The 9,734-nt window shown below is 35.0% G+C and overlaps 1 long non-coding RNA gene across 1 annotated transcript; it reads left to right on the forward strand.

Annotated features, from left to right (window-relative positions):
• The first annotated feature begins 1,784 nt into the window (after positions 1–1,784).
• On the forward strand, positions 1,785–5,768 carry LOC110878609. The gene is made up of 2 exons (XR_002558107.2): positions 1,785–2,254; positions 5,149–5,768. It is a non-coding gene; the product is annotated as an uncharacterized LOC110878609 (long non-coding RNA).
• Positions 5,769–9,734: the final 3,966 nt, after the last annotated feature.

The following is a 9,734-nucleotide window of genomic DNA, read 5'->3' on the forward strand; positions in this document are numbered from 1 at the left end:
TTCGAATTTCATCAAGAACAATATAACCCTAAAATAATAAAATTAAATTCTCGAATCCGAAATCTGAAAATTGTATATCCTTATGCAGATTTCGGGTTGATGATTATTCATGATGTGATTAAACATCTTATTTGGAACATAAAAACGTGAATATTAAGCTTTAATCAAATTTTATGTTCTTGAGTTTTATCAGGTTTTCATAAAGTTTGTTTTCCATATTTGAATTCCAGATTCATGGAAACAAACATAACTGATTTGTCAACATATGCTCTAATACTACATTTTGATCAATTCTGTATAAACATAATGGAAAACATGTAGAAATACGTGTAACAGCAGACGGGCTAGCAGAGAATCCAGACGCAGCCTTGGAGTTCGACATAGTTGTCAGGATGATCTGGTTCCTCCTTAGGGTGTAAGTTTTTTTATGGTAGTATCGAACTCTAGGGTTTGAGTTCGTATGGAGAGAGAGATGTAGAGGGGAACGATTTTGATGTTATGGTGATGATGAGAATTGTGTAACCCTTAACCTCTCTAATTATCTCCTTATATATACAACCAAGAGGAAACCTAATTAGTTAATAAGGGTAATATGGTCCATCAACAATTACTAACTAATTATATAATAGGTTTAATCGACTTTGATCTAGATATTATATAAATGATTATATGGCTACATGATTAAATACCACATTATAATATATTTACTCTTACACTTTAGTTCAAGTTGTTTGGGACCTTCTCATGAGAAACACATTAACAATGATTTCCATGACATTCCTCTGTTCGGGTGAAAGTGAGTAGTCTAGTATAACATGTTAAGAGAATAGCAGACTTACGCTTGTGTTGTAGTCTAAGTGTGACATGGATATACTTGACTTCAATAGTCATTGAAAGCATCACAAGTCGACCAATTCACTTACTATAATAAAAAAGCAATTACCTACCGAATGGTCCATGCCAGACCTTGTTTGGGCAGTAAATGGCACTACCAACCAGCAGGCATCATCTAGCTGGGTCTTGCTGATATCAACAACGAGAAAAAACTATCAAATGGAAACAAAAACTAACTATAACTTGTAGCTTTCAGGGAACCTCCTTCAGATGTATTGGAAATGGAAATACATATCAAATACCTTTTGAGGCGATGTTCCCTACATACAGTACGGATGGGAGGTGTTGTTTTTGTTTAAACCTTTTTTTGTGTTTACGTAAGGATTTCTCGGTTGGAATGGTAAGATTTCATCTCTCCCTCTCCCGAACCCCCAACCCCTCTTTTAAGGGCCAGTCCTTACTCAATTCATAAACAAATTGTGGACTCGAGGCTAGACTAACTTTGTGACTAATCCATCGCTATTCATTTCCTCCATCGAGAAAGGTTCATACTGAATCGCAAGAACAATCTTTTTATTTTTCTTTTTTTTTTTCATTATGGCAATGCAAGTGGTTAGAAATCGGGTTGTTTCTGATGATGAAAAAGTGTTGGATATGAGATGTCCAAATCACAGTTATTTAACGTTCCTAACAAGATACAACCAAAGAGTTACACTTTGGGTGACGAAGAAGAAATAATATTTAAGAGTTAAATATAGTTCACGTATTTGCCGTTTTTAACAGAAAAGCAGATATACCTATTGTGATATATTTATGGAAATAATTATTTATTTATTTGGTTTATTTTTTTATTAGTAGTTAACTAAAAGGACAATGGTGAATATTGTTTATTAGATAAAGGATATTATTTTTATATTTATTTGATAAATATAATAGGTTGGTGTTTATATTAAAATACAATTGGTATTTGTAGTACAAATACATGAGTTAACCAAACATTAGATGTTACACATTTGTGAGATAAAAACCCACAACCACCACATCATACCAGCGCAGACCACCATCACCTCTGCTAGATCTGCTAGATCCGCCGAACGCCACCACCGCAACCCCACTAGAGCCACCGCAAACCGTCGTCACTCCACTCCTGTCACACCACCAGTCACCCCACCGGTTTCTGCCCCATGCAACAACACCTATCAGCCGGTCGACCGCCCCACTGCCGCTGTTGCTCGACTCCAACAAACTAGAAAACCGGGTTTACCGGAATTTTTTCGGTTGATCTGTTTCAGTTGGGTTCGAACCGTGAAGTGTTCTCGGGTTCGCGTGATCGGGTTTTCAAGCTACGGGTTCGTGAACATGTCAACTAGCGTGACGTTCGTTGCTTCCATTGTGTGTTTTCTTCGGCATTCGTAAAAAAGTATGTTTTTCACGAACACGATATTGTTGTGATAATTGTTTATATGAATTGCAACTGGATCACTGACGGGATTAATTAATTGATTAAATTGTGTACACGCTTCTGCCGTCATTAATATTAGACATTAATAAATAAATAAAATATGATTTTATTGAAAAAAAATAAAATTGTGCACCACAAATCCTAACAAAAAGAGCATTTTTCTCTGAATCAATCTGAAACCCCAAGATTTTAAACACAGAGGGCTTTTGGGGAGTAGAGATCAAGCATAGAATACCAATGGAAAAATGATTTCTTTATTCAATTTTTGAAAAGGAAGAGAATGCTCTAATGGACAGGATGGAAATGCTTATTCATAGAGAAATTGACCTATTTATGGAAGATAATGAGCAACTAGGATTCTCCGAGATAAGGCCTTGGTCCTATCCCACTTAGAAGTAGAAGCTAAGGACTTCCAGTGGCACCGGCGCACCGGCTGAGAAAATCATTTCACCATGTTCACGACCATTGTATAGTGATACTTTCGATCAGTGGCGGACTCAGGAATTTTTCATGGGAGTGTGGAATATTTTTAAAGATTTTAGGCCCCTAGGTATATAAAAAAATCGGTTCATATCGGGCCGTATCAGGTCGGTTCGGGTCGGGTCGGGTCATGTAAAACAAAAGAACATCAAACTAAAATTTATATAATCATCAAAAACACGTCAAACGTCGTTACAAACATGTTTAAAATGTCGCCCTACGGGTTTATATTTTTTAAAATCTATCCAAACATCATCTAGAGCTACTTTTCTAAGCAAGTCTTTCTTTATATAACATATACAACTAATTTTTAACACTAAACACTTAAACAATCATCACCAGACTTCATAATTTTTATCTTTAAAATCAAGCCCTATTTTTAGTTGTTGATTCCTTGTAACTAACCATTTAAACACACTAAACTTTAACTAAAACAACAAAATCAGCCAACTAAAGTTTCAAAAAATAACAAAACAACTAAAATTTCAAACTTTTTTAACAATTTTGTTGCTGCTGCCTGATGAAGACCTGTTGTGCGCTGTTGTTGGTGTCATGTCTGGGATCAAAAAACAAATGGCAGGATGAGAGAAGGGAAAAAACGGTGGGTTGGGTTATTATAATTTAGTTCAAATTAGATTATTAGATTGGGTTGGGCTTGGGTTATGGAGTGTTTATTAGGCTAAAAGTTAAGAAAAAGTTAATTAGGTTAAGTAAAGTTAATTAGTTAAGTAGAAAGTTAATTGGGTTTTATTTAAAAAAAATCAGTGTTTACATATTTTTTTTTATAAATTCATAAGAAGATCTTTTCCTAAGGTGGGCCGACGAAAACTTCCAAGGGGTGCGGACAAAAATTTTCAAGGGGTGCGGTCGGGATTTAACGGGAATTTAGCACTTAATTTTCTTTTTCAAGGGGTGCGCCCGCCCACCTTGGGCATAAGGTGGGTACGCCCCTGCTTTCGATTTCTATCTTTATACACAACGCTTATTGTCATCAGACCAAAGCATAGTTCATATCCGATTGGGGAGCCAATCCAAAAGGGGCCAGAGCTATCGGTGGATTCCTCCCCAGCTCTACTCGTATGGCGGATAAGGAGGTTAGTTATAATCACTTGCATGTCGGTCTCTCTTATGTAGCAAGGTTGGTACACTAAACTATCATGCCAGACTAAAAGAGAGGTCAATCATGCTTATTCAGAAAATGTAAGGAAAGTGTTCAAATCTTCCTCATTGCAGGAACTAGAGCAACCACTGATAAGTATCCATTGTAATCTTTCTTCTAGTGTCCGGTTTCCTTTAATTCCAGCAAACGCTCTTAGTTTTTTCTTGCTGGAAAATAGTGTCCTGAAATGAAGCGAATGCATTATTGATGGAAATAGATGGCGGGTTAGTGAAGTGCATTTGCTATTCGATTCCATCCTCGATCCCACCAAATTTCTATTCAAATGTTTGTATCTTTTCTTTACTTTTAAGTGACAATGGGACCTCAGACTCTTTCTTCCCGACCTATGTGACTCTTTCGCCCTAGTTATAGTTATTTAGGTGGTATCTCGAGATTAAAGATATCGAATTCCTATAGGGAACACACGATATAACGATATAAACTAGGTAAAAAGAAATGGAAAAAATATGTTCCCAATTCATCAGAATGTCTTCATTGATCATGGAAATCGTAGCTTGCTTAAGAACTAGCATTCTTTCGATTTTCCAGGGTTTGAAAGTCTTTTGATGCGGTTAGTTGTGAGAATCTTCCAAGATTGTGAAGACAAATCACCTAATTTTACCCCCTACGTTCACAAGTGCCTCACAAAACTTAGCGAGGCCAACATAGGCTAAGTCTAATTCACCATCCCAGGGTTGAGTTATGACCACTAAATCAATTATCATGCTTGGATGGTAGAAGCATTCAGGACTATCGAGGTTGTTGGACGAAGGCGCCCTTTCTCCTTTGAGAGTGAGTTGTGAATTTTGGTGATAAGGTTTGTAATGTTCGATCTAATATATTTGGTATCAAGATACTGGTAGAATAGTTGGCTTTCTCAATAGCTTTCTCGGCTGAAAAATAAGCTCCTAATTCCTATCTCGGTAGCTAAATCTTCTTCGGGAGCTGAGAATGCTTCTGCTACCGCACTTGGAGGGATTCCCTCCATCCATGGATAAGGATAAAACAACATCTTTCACTATTTAGTTGGAAAATTGTAAATCTCATATTGACTTTCTTTTGGCCTACGTTAAGGGTACTTAAAATATTGTGAGATCTTTTGATGTGTTGCAAAGTACATATATTTTTCGTTGTGTTTGTATTCATTTTTTGTTAGTTAATTAGTTATTTTTATTTGTTGTTAGCTGGTACTTAGTTAGTTATGTTTTTACAGGTACCCATTCGTAGAAGGTGTGGAAATCGAGGTGAAATCATGGAAAAAATGCGCACGCGGGAAAAAGCAGTGAAAAGAAAATGTAAAATTAGGATTTCTAGTTTTTGGGGCCATGCGAAGAATTGATGAGGGGTTCATGGTGACATGCCAAGATCCTGGCCCACAAGCCTAACTAGTTTGTTTTTGGCTCTATACAAAGAACTTTGGTTAGACCTTAGCAATGCGTGAAGATCACTAGAAATATGAAAAAGCCCTAATTCGATTATATAAATGGCTCTGGCCATTCTTTTCTAGTGACATCACTTCCAGCCATCAAGTTTGAGGCTTTAGAGGAATTCAAGAATGGAGGAAGCAATTGGAAGCTAGAATTGATGCTACGAGTCAAGAATCGGGTCGGTTTTGCTTATCAATTTATGTTTCTTGGTTCTCTTTGTTTTTTCCAGATCTTTAGACTTCATGTTTGTAATTCATAAGACTTGTTTTCTACTTTTAAATGTGATTGTTAGGTAAACTTCTATAACTACCTAGGATTTAGATGATGAATTGTTGAATATTGGTTAGTTTCTCAGTTTATGGATTTTGTTGTTGGATTAACATTAATGCAAAGAACCTTTTTACAATTGATCTAATGTGTATGTATATTTAGTTTTGATTTATGATTAATCTTTGTTCCATATGCTTCTTGTTGAATTTCTTTCAGTCACATATGCATATTAGGTCATTTACTGTGTGTTTACGATTAGTTTTTGTTTTTGCTTGATGTCAATAATCAATAGGATCATTTCGTTTATTGGAGCTAAGTATTCTACCTATCTAAATAGTTGAAAGGTAATAAATAGTCGGTTAGTCTTTGGTGTTAGGTGTTGTGGTGTAAAGGCTCTAAGAGGATGTTTCCCTATAGTTCCTAGTACCCTTGTTATTTAGTGTTGGAGAGATTGAGTGGTGGTCCATCTAAACAATGAGTTTCACACGCCCCTTAGGGTTTCCTTTTAGGCCACACCCAGAGAATGATCAGGGATCCGCTAGTTTGCTAAGGGTTTCGTATTCTTAGATCCCGATTCCATCATAGTTTCCATAGTCGAGAGAAAGCCAAGATTCACAATTAGGATTCCTAACCAAGATAGTGCTTTTCCAATTCTTGAGTTCGTTAAAGTAATCAGATTGATAGTTATTAATTTTAGTTAGTTTACTTTTAATTTCAAGTTAATCAAACCAATTCAAAACTCCCTTTCAAAAACCAAATAAGTTAAACCTTTACGGTAATCATCAGAATCTAGTTTTAGTTATTGTTAGTGTCTCGCAGGTTCAATATCCGGACTTCCATTAGGCTTTACTACATTGGATAGACATACTTACCTATCATTGTGGTCTAGTTTAGGGATCTTCCAGAGCTTAACTAGAGTGTCTAGGTGTTTTTTATTTAGATTTTAGTCGACCATATCAAGCACAACATCTTTTTTTTGGCACGTTTCCCTTATGGATCTCTACAGCCAATTCGCTCACTTTGGGAAGAGTGAATGTAAAGAAGAGGCCTTTGTTCTATCTTCTTCTTCCTCTCCTAAGAATGAACAATTGGGGTTATTTGGGGGTAAGAAGATCATTTATGATGAAGAGGATGGAGTTCAATAGAGTGCTTCAGAGTTATTACGGAGTGGAACCACGAATTATAGACATGAGATAGATCTTTCAAAGAACAAGACCTTTTCTGAATAAGTCAATTCATTTTGGACCCTATAGGTATTGCTTCTATTGGAAAATGTGTGATATGGAGGTTTTTTTATGATTGTTGACATACTGACTCATGCTCAGGATCCGCTTATGGTGGTTAAGCTTGCATTTTGTTGGCATTTCCTAGACCCAAGAACCGACTAATATTTTAATATGAGAATGAAATGGTTATCCATATAGACAAATAAAGTTTTCTTGCTCTTAATATAAGGAAAGACTTGTCAGAAATAGTTCGTTTGATCAGAACAAGAAAGGCATGGGAGTTGTTTGGAATTAAACTCGACTGAGCCAGTTTAGAATCTAAAAGATCTCCGAACGTGGGGAGCGAAATTAGGTGATCTGATGTCATTTTTCGTATGTGGTCTTGTTAGTGTATGTTATTTGGTACCCACAAGTCCACAACATTTGATTATGATGTCATTTTCATATATGGTTTCGGGCGTTTCTTTTTTACACGTTTACATTTATGCTGGCAAAAAAACATAAGTTTAAAGAAGGGCTTGTTTGATTTATTAATTTGCTATATGTTTCTTTGGTTACATTTTGCACTTACGTTTAAATGCTGGCAAAAAAAAAAAAAAACATAAGTTTAAAGAAGGGCTTGTTTGATTTATTAATTTGCTATATGTTTCTTTGGTTACATTTTGCACTTACGTTTAAAGATTGTCTTGTTTGACTTACAACAGAGAATATGGATCAATATGAATGACAACCATATATACAGCCAATGGATCAACACATGGTAATCCTTTTATTTAATATATATATAGTGGAGGGTTCTAATGAGAAGAAAAGTTTTTTAAGAATAGAAAGAATAAGTTTTAAACCAATAGAAATGCTTTATTTAATATGTGTAATTAATGTTATTGTAGGACATATTGGTATATTTATAATTTTAATTAATTTATTATTGTATTCCCTTAGATTAGCTAACTAATTAAACTTGTAACTCATTATTAAAATATATACTTTTCCGAGATAACCTAATTTATGGTGAAAGACAATTTTCGATATGTTTAAGATAAATTTTGAAATGTGTAGGAAAAGTTGTTTTGCGCAATTGATGAGAGAGAAAATAATTAATGGAAGGAATTATAAACTACTTATTGTTTTACCATTATGTCATTTCTTCTTTTTTTGCATCAAATTAAGTTTCTTATTAAATGATCCTTCCCTTACATATATAAACTAGATTTTAATTAAAATAAAAATTAAAGATAAAAAACAGGAACAAAATTATTATACATTTCGTTCATAAAAGTTAAAATTATCAAAAATGGGTATATATAACCAAAGATTATCAAACCTTAAAATCACTCTACCACTCAGAAATATACCCTTAACTCACAACATCATCAATCTTCTCATCCTCACTTTCCACATGATCCTCAATTACCTCAACTTGAGAACCCTTCAACCATGTATTCACTCTAGATTTAACCAAATCCTCGAACACAATCCCTCTTTCATCCATTAAAGATTTTTCATGGGAATTGTTTTGGTAAAAAAAATAAAAATACTAAAGCATTCAAGTGATCAAATTTGGAAGTGAGGTAGTGTGCTTTTTAAGATAACCCCTCTTTCATCCCTTGAAGCATTTTTCATGAAAGTAATCGAGATAATGTAGTGTGACACTCACGATTTTTACGAGGGAAGCCCTTGGTCAATGATGATCTCCGGTATAAAACCTTGGGCGCTAACTTGAAAGTTGCATGCCACTCGTTATTGCTATTAATTTGCTAAAATTGAGTACAAAGAGCTAAAATGGATCGAGCGCTAAGTGTTACAAATGTTGCGAGAGGGTGTGTTGTGTCATCCTATCTGATCCACATTGCTTAAGTACAATAATAATCTAGTAACTAACTGTTTGTGATCTCCGGAGTAACCTCCGTTTTCTCTTGTGACCATTGTAGATTTGATAGGCGCCTTCTTCACGTGTTTTTCAACTATAATTCTGATTCTTCGGGTAGGACTTAGTCTCTTAATAACTCCTGCGAATTAGAGTGATGTTTAACAATCGTTAATGCAAATAGTATTCCGAATACTGAAATCATCTAGGATCCGGGATCCCCAAAACACATATAATACATTCATAATATATCTCTCATCGGTATTGTTCAGTTGTTATCATATTCCTGTAAGGACAAATATAAATAGTTAGTGTAAGCATTATTATCAAAACATGACTATACTATAGAAACTAAGGTTCAAGATCCTTAGTCATAATTCATAATATCGGACTAAAATTTCTACCCATAACAGGAATTGTCACGACCCCCGACCCCACCCTGGGAGCGGGAGCCGCGAACCAGTCAGATAGTATCGGTGTTTATTAATTTGGCAGCGGAAATTTTCATCAGGACCGTAGTTAGAAAATATTTTATCAGAGTTAAACACCAAAATGTGTAAAATAAATAAATGGGATAAAACCCAAATTTTTGTGATAATACATTTATAATAAACAAGTGGGACAAAACCCGATTTTCATTTTTAATATATTTATAGGGAATAACCCTAATTATTGAAAACAATTCTCCTTTTTAATTAGGTAACTTTTATGGCCACTTTTCTAAGCCTTCGGTGCTCTCCAGCTGGCTTTTATTGGCTTCACACTAAGTTACCTAAAACACGTGTTTAAAAGATTTTATCAGCAAGAAATACTGGTGAGCGAATCCCAGTTTAATCAAAACAGGTTTTATCATTTTACAGCATTGAGGGCGATCTCGCAATTACATTTGTTTATTTTTCTACTTTAATTACTACCCACGGTACTGTCAACCCGACTTGTGGTCATGTTACTACTCACAGTGTAGTAACAAATTTTTTATACAAAACCCCAAAATACCGACGATAATTAT

The sequence above is a fragment of the Helianthus annuus genome, chromosome 9 (genome assembly GCF_002127325.2).
Source record: "Helianthus annuus cultivar XRQ/B chromosome 9, HanXRQr2.0-SUNRISE, whole genome shotgun sequence".
Classification (NCBI taxonomy): domain Eukaryota; kingdom Viridiplantae; phylum Streptophyta; class Magnoliopsida; order Asterales; family Asteraceae; genus Helianthus; species Helianthus annuus.